The sequence below is a fragment of the Choloepus didactylus genome, chromosome 21 (genome assembly GCF_015220235.1).
Source record: "Choloepus didactylus isolate mChoDid1 chromosome 21, mChoDid1.pri, whole genome shotgun sequence".
Taxonomy (NCBI): domain Eukaryota; kingdom Metazoa; phylum Chordata; class Mammalia; order Pilosa; family Megalonychidae; genus Choloepus; species Choloepus didactylus.
In genome coordinates, this window is record NC_051327.1 from 3542502 (window position 1) to 3549882 (window position 7381).

A 7381-nucleotide genomic window follows, 5' to 3' on the forward strand; every position below is an offset into this window, starting at 1 on the left:
GGGCACTCTGTAGCAGGGGCTCCATGGGTTTGGCCTCAGGAAAGAATGGCCTCCATCCCCAACCTGGGCTCTGGAATTGAACTATACGGGTTCAAGTACCACCTCTGCCACTTACCATCTGTCAGTGGAATGTTTATTTTCATCAGGAACCTGAGGGTAATAAAAGAACCCACCCCCACATGGCTAGAGGGCCATGGTGAGGATTAAATAAGATAATCAATGTAACCTATGGAAAGGTTTATTATTATTACTTGGGAGCTGCTCAATAAATGGAAAGGGGGCAGGAAAACCAGGCAGAGCTGACAAGGGGTCCAGAGCAGAAGAGGTCCTTGAAGGCCACAGTTGGTGCATCCACACTGCACCCAGGAATCTAAACTGTCAGCCAATCAGAAAAGCAAAGGCAACTCCAAATAATCTCCAGGCTCTGGCACTAGTGGAAGGGGAGGTATAGGACAAAAATATACAGTAGTTAAAGGGGAAGAGCCCAGGGGTTAGCAGTAGCAAGGCCTGGCGTCTTATGGCTTGTCACTGGTCGTGTGCCCCTTGGACAAAGCATCTCCCCTGTTGGGTCATTTCCATTTCCCCTTCTATGAAAGGAAGATGGCTGATGTGATCAGAACTAATCAACCTTTAAATACATGTTCACCATGTGTCAGTTCCTTCTCTAAGGACTTCACATACATTCTCATTTAATCTTCTCTTCATTTAAACAGCCCTCTAAGTCAAGACTTATCACCATTTGAAAATGAAGAAACTGGGGTTCAGAGAGTAAGTAACTTGTCCAAGATCACAGTGCTAGAGAATGGCAGAGCCAGAAAAGCTAATGTCAAAGATCTTTCTTCTTAATGAGTGTACTAGACCAGTCTCAACACAGAGGCCATATAGTGAAGTGGTTAAGAACCTGGGCTCTGGAATTGAACCATACAGGTTCAAGTACCACCTCTGCCACTTACCATCTGACCGTGAAAGGCTTATTTTCATCAGGGACCGTGAGGGTAATACAAGAACCCACCTCCACATGGCTGGCTAGAGGGCTGCTGTGAGAATTAAATAAGATAATCAATGCAACCTATGGAAAGGTCTGTCATTATTACTCGGCAACAATGTTTTCTCCCAACATGAGACGTTCTGAGGCTTAGCCACAAATCAAGTGCTGCATGCAGGGGCTTCGCTCATCTTGCCCTATTTAGCCCTCACTGCAACCTACAAGGTATGAATTTCTATTGTCCCCGTTTCACAGAGGAGGAAACTATGGCGACTGCTAAGATCTCTTCCTCCTGCCTTCAAACTCAAGGATTCTAAAGCTAACAGACCACAACGACCTCGTTTGTTTACTGGTTTACTTGACTTGCTTACTGACACTTCCTCTGACCCGTATCCGCAGCACAAAGTTGGCTCTCAATAAACACTGAACGCTTGCCTGAATCCCAGGCCCCGCCGGGAAGAGGCTAATCGGGTTCAGCTGCCGGGGTTGGGGATGGGGGCGGGGCAAACTCGGGGTACCCTCTCCCCCTGCCCATCAGGACAGGCCGCCCGGCCCTTCTCCCACCCCCGAAGCTGCCATGGCCACCAGCCGCCACGCTGGCCGGACACCCGCTGCCTGCAGGCAGGTACTCCGGTAGGATGCCGGTCTGGCCCGGGTGGAGCAGGGGGCTGCACCCTGAGTCACCGCCGACAGCCTAGGCCGCGGCCTCCCAGACTCCTGGGCCGGGATGGTGGGCCGGAGCCCGCGGCCGGCCTGGGCTTCCTGGTCGGGCCTCCCGTTCTTCCCACCCAGGTCCCAGGACGACCCCGGTCCCTCGGCGCGGCACTGCTCGGGGCTCCCTGGCCTACCCGGGAACCCATGCCAGGTACACCCCATGAATGCGGCCATGATCAAGCCCTGGCACATGTGCAGCCAACTAGGGACTCACCTCTCCGCGGGAGCCGCGCGCAGGCGGCGGCAACGGTCCAGGTACCCCAGGGCTGCAAAGGCGGCTGCGGCCAGACTCTTCTCTCAGGCAGCGGCCATGTTGCTGGCAGAAAAACTCGTACCGACACGTGGGGAGAGCGGGGCCGGCCCCCGCGCTTCCTCTTACCCATAATGCCTCACCACGGCGTGCGCGGACCCGCCCCCTCCGCCGCTCTATTCAAGCGGGCCGGGAACCGGGCCTGTCAGTAGAGGGCGCTGACGCTTGCGCAAAACGGAACTGGCTGCAAAAACAGCGAAGACAGAAAACGTAGGTCTGGCAGCGGTGGGATTCGAACCCACGCCCCCGAAGAGACTGGAGCCTTAATCCAGCGCCTTAGACCGCTCGGCCACGCTACCTCCTTGCATGCGCAGGCACCCAAGAACCTCCTTAGTCCTTTATGTTCGTTTCAGCTGAACTTGCAGCACCATTTCATTGGTGTTCTTTCGTTTACTGTGTGTCTTATCTGACTCCGATAGAATTATTTCGAACACGCCTTGTCTTTTTAAAAAATTATTTGCTTCAGTTTCTAGACCCAGACTCGTTCCAAATAGGTTTTAGGGCGGAAAGCAGTGTAAGGATCTGTATTCTGAGTCAGGTGTTAACCCCGCGACCCTAAGTCAACTCACACGTAGTCCACACCACCCGAGTTATGTGTCCCTGGGAGAAAGGATTGATCCTCAGTAACCCGCACCAGGGGCTCCGACGGCCAAATCAGGGGAGCTGATATGAACAGTTCTCTCCGAAAAAGTATGTCTTAATTTTTGGTCACACTAATACTGCAAGAATTATTGCAAAATATTAAAACCTTGCAGAGAAGATTCAAAGGCCCTTTAACTTTTGACCCCCATTCTAGTCCCCTCCACTGAGGTAACCATGATTATCAGCTTGGTGATAAGTACAATGAAGGAATCAAAAAACCAATGATGTTAAGATAGAATGGTTGGGGTGGCAGCTGTTTTCCAAGAGGTGATCTTGCAAGGTCTCTCTAAGGAGGTGCCATTCAGCTGCACATTGAGAAGGAGCCAGCCTTGGGCACAGCAGACAGAAAAGCATTCCAGGCAGGGGGAACTGCAACGGTAAATTCTTGAACCTCTCAAGCCTTCATTTCTTCCTCTGTAAAAAGGCAATTACCCAAAATAATGAGTAATGCCTTTAGCACAATGCCTGGTACCCCAGTAAGGGTCTGCTAAATGCTAGCCCTTATAATTACTACTATCAGTGGCCACTCAGGGCTTTCTAAATTGTTGGAAGGCCTGGTACCCAGACAGCCATGACCAGCTGACTCACTGTGGTGAGCCAAGTCATGCTTAGCCCGACTCAACTGCAGAATTAAGCAGCAACTCCACTAACAATTGTGATGCATTGTACACTTCCCTAGAAAATCATACAGAGCACACTTTCATAAATAGAATTCGAGTTTTGTGTTGACTTGTATTAGACTTTTCAGGGCTACGATCAAAGTTTCTGGTTAATATCCAGTTGGCAAACACCCCTAACATTTGGATATTCCGTATCTCTCCTTCTCTTCCAGTTTCTACCTGAGCCCAGTTTGTATTTCTCCATCAACCTTTAACATAACTAATAATATGCAAACATTTCATTGTGCTGGGAGAGCTTGTTGCTTTTAAAGGAATTAAAAGAAAAAATACAGAAGCAACCATCTGTTAAGGACATAAGCAAGGGCACTGTGGGGGATTCAAAGCTGAATGAGGAAGAGTTCTTGATGTCAATAGGAGCATTGAAATAGTTGTGGTATTTTAGTGCCGGAAGGGATTTTCTGTGTGAATTGTGCACTGGGTTTTCCAAAAGGAAATTTATCCCCAGTGAAGGGTAATTGCTGGTATCTCTGCCCAGTCCCACTTTCTAGAAATTGCCCCACCAGCCCAGAGAGTGGGTCCCCGGAAGCCACATTTGTCCTGTGTGTTACTACCCCCACAGCCAGGTCCAGTGGGTTCTATGGTGAACTTGAGACTCAGGTTGGACCAATCAGATTCTCTTTTTGATAATCTGAACTGAGACATAGTGAGTTGCTGATTTGTTAACTTGACTCTGTTAAGTGTTAGAGTTAGTCTCTGAGACTGACTAGAACTAGGGGGGAAGGGGATTCGAAGTGGCCATATTCTATGACATAAGTTGGAGAAGTAGAGAAAGCCAGAACACAGAAAAAGAGAGAATGATAAAATGAGAAAGTCATAGAGAAATCTTAATAGATTTCTGGCTCCCAGCTCAAAACCCTTCTGAAGGCCCAGTGAGATTCCCACCTTAGAGATATCCCTTGATCATTTTCTGCTAAAGCTAGTGCCACCTGGTAACCCAAGAATCCCCCCTGCATGTGGCCAAAGCTTTAGCGGTTGGTGAGGACTCAAATGAAGCTGAGATATTTCTGCCAGAACATTCTAGAGCAATTCAGGTCCATCTAGCCAACACATTCTTCTTAACAGTGAGCCTGCAGAGATGCAGGATGATTGTGGAAGGCAGAGCCGAGGACCTCCTTTTGGGAGTTTCTCGCAGTTCCACAGCCCCATGGCACAGCTGTCTTATGACAATCAGAAGTGAATTCATAAGAAGTGGAAGTAGAATGTTGCATCAGAACCTCAGGACCCATAGGGTCCTGGCAGCTGTGTGCAGGGGACAGAGAGGAAGGCCTGAAACTCTGACTATGCACTTCTCACACAGGGGGTGAGCAAGCACCACAAATCGAGCACTGCCCACTTGCCCCCACCCCTCCTCAATCTTGGGTCACCAGGTACAGGGTGTCTCTCTCCATATCATAAGCCCTAGGAGGGAGGCAGTGAGGGTGGGGACTCAGTCCTTGATTCCCTCTATTCTTACTCCCTTGTCCTTGTAAAAGGAAAATTATCTCAAACCTGGTCTGAGACCAAACCTTTCTGCATGAACCTCTTTCGAGAAAGAAATTAGCTTTCCTGATAAAACACTTAAGTGATTTTCTTACAAAATTTAGTGGTATTGAGACTCATACTGGTAGAACTAGTTCTCTACCCACCCAGATGACTGTTGTCTATAAGTCAGGAGCATAGTGACGTCTAACCAAACATTCTTTTATTTTGTATCTTGTCTAACAATGATTATCTAACTATCCTCTTTTCCTATTTAATGTCCCTAACAAGACAGCGGTTAGGGAAACTTTTGTGTGGGGTGTGAGTTGGGGTGTGTTGTCTTGGAGAGGGGGTGGGGTTGAGATAGATAGGGGTAAATAAATATATAAAATCTCAGTTCTATAACTCAATCTGGGTTGTTGGTACACAGATGTATACATATGTAAAACTTTGCCATGCTATACCCTTAAGATTATGCAATTTGCTCTAGGTAAGTGATATCTTAATAAAAATAAATTTTTAAAAATGTCTCTACCAATGAATCTTTGAATTAGCCTCCCAGAGTTCTTTTCACTTGCAGCAAGACTACTAAAATTTTGACATATGCTTGTAACCAAACCATCTGGAAAATTTACTTTAACATTCCCCTCTAATCAGCACGGCCTTTCTCTTCTACTTCTCCAAAGGGAATGTACTCTCAGGGTAGGTATCTGTTGTTTTGGCCTCCCCAGCATGCATGCCTCCCTTGTCTGGTTCCAGTACTCTGATTTTCCTTTGGGGAAATCGTCCCTGTGGTCCTGGAAGAACTGTCAATCAAAGCACTAAGAGCCACACATGAGACCTAAATCAGGCCAATCAGATGCTTGATCCTGGGAAATCTGAATCTGGATACCAAATAATGATTTAGCTCAATAACAGGGCCATGAAAGGAACTTCCAGACTGTTCCGCTTCCTAGATCTCTATACTTGCCCTAGTATCTCCCTTTAAAAGCTTGATGGTTTTATCTTTCATTCTGTGACCTACTTCCTTCCAAAAAATTGCTTCTTTGCTAAAGTTAGCCAGTGTTCATTTCTATTATTTGCAACCAAGGAACCTATTTGATAATCTGGGCCTCCCCAAAAGGAACCTTGCTCTTGCCCAAAAAAGAACCTTCCCAGCAGAAAAAAAGGGAGAGGGGCTGGCTTAATTGTGTACACAACCTGTAACAAGGCAGGGAGGCCCCCCACTGAACTTTGTCTCTGGCCCATTTTCTCTGGCTATGCCCCAGGAGATGCCTCACTGAAAGGTCACCTTGACAGGGTGACCATATTAATTATCATCCAAAACCGCACACTTTAAGTCCAGGACAAATGCTTATTGGAAGCAGGACTGGGACAAAAAGTGAGAACTGGGACTCTCCCTGGCAGACAGACGCATGGTCATCTTGCCCCTTGACCACTCCAAAGTCCACCTGTGACTTTGGACAGACCAGAGCTGAAATTCAGGTTCTGCTACATGGTAGCTGTCTATCTCTCAATCCTGTCCACGGCCGTGTCTGGTCAGGTGAGTTGTCCTGAGTTGAGTTAAATTAAGTGACAGGCCACTATCCTGGTGGTGCCCGTCCAACAGTTCCTGTGAGTTGCAGCTTTGCAACCACATCCTGGTTTCCCTGAAGGAACTGGTGAGTCACAGGAATAACGCTGCAGCCTTGCCAGTCGACATTGTTGATGGTGGGAATTAAGATGGTATTTGACATTTGAACCTTAAATTTTGGTTCTTGATTTGTAAATATATTCTTGGCAAATGCTCTTGCTATGGGACTGTTATGAATTGAAGTGTGTCCTCCCCAAAGGGTATGTTTTGTCCTAATCCCCAGTAACTCAGAATGGGACTTGATCTGGAAACAGGGTGGTTGTGGATGTAATTCATTAAGATGCCCTTAATCTAATAAGACTGGTGTCCTTATAAAAGAGACGCGAGACAGAGACATCCAGGGAGAAGACAGCCATGGGAAGACAGAGGCAGGGACTGGAGTTTGCGGCCACAAGGAACTCCTGAGGTCACCAGAAGCTGGAAGAGGCAAAAAGGGATCATCCCCCAGGGCCTCCGGAGAGAACATGGCCCTGCCAACACCTTGATTTCAGACTTCCGGCTTCCAGAACTGTGCGAGAATAAATTTCTGCTGTTTTAAGCCCCCCGCTTTGAGGTGACATGTTATAGCAGCCCTAGGAAGCTAAGACAGGGAACCACTCTAATTCTCAGTTTTCTCCTCTGTAAAATGTTCACAACAAAACAGCTTTAGCTGACATACCGCCTATCGTTTCTAATACATTTTTCATATGAATATCTCTAAAATTGGGTTGTATCTGATGATCGATGGCATATCATTTACTTCAGCATTGTTTCTTTCCTATTAATACTTAAAATAATAGTGGGTCTTAAGATTGGTGGTGGTCTTAGATTCAATCAAACATGGCAGTAGATGCTCAATACATTATAGTTATGATGAATTTCTAATTTAGCAAATTTTATTTAGTAAATTTTTAGTATTTTAACAGTAAATATTTTGTATTATTTCAATTTGATAATTAATTTTATCAAAGTTGTACATG

At 46.8% G+C, this 7381-nt stretch overlaps 1 protein-coding gene and 1 non-coding gene across 3 annotated transcripts in view; both read right to left on the bottom strand.

The window, feature by feature from the left end:
* The window catches only part of POLR3E (RNA polymerase III subunit E), a 41954-nt gene extending 39891 nt beyond the window's left edge, over positions 1–2063 (bottom strand). For both annotated transcript variants that reach the window (XM_037814306.1, XM_037814305.1), the window contains exon 1: positions 1914–2063. The gene's annotated coding sequence lies outside the window, so the exon portion shown is untranslated. The remainder of the gene's footprint in view (positions 1–1913) is intronic.
* A 163-nt stretch (positions 2064–2226) lies between these two features.
* Positions 2227–2308, bottom strand: TRNAL-AAG. Its single transcript has one exon. It is a non-coding gene; the product is annotated as a tRNA-Leu (tRNA).
* Positions 2309–7381: the final 5073 nt, after the last annotated feature.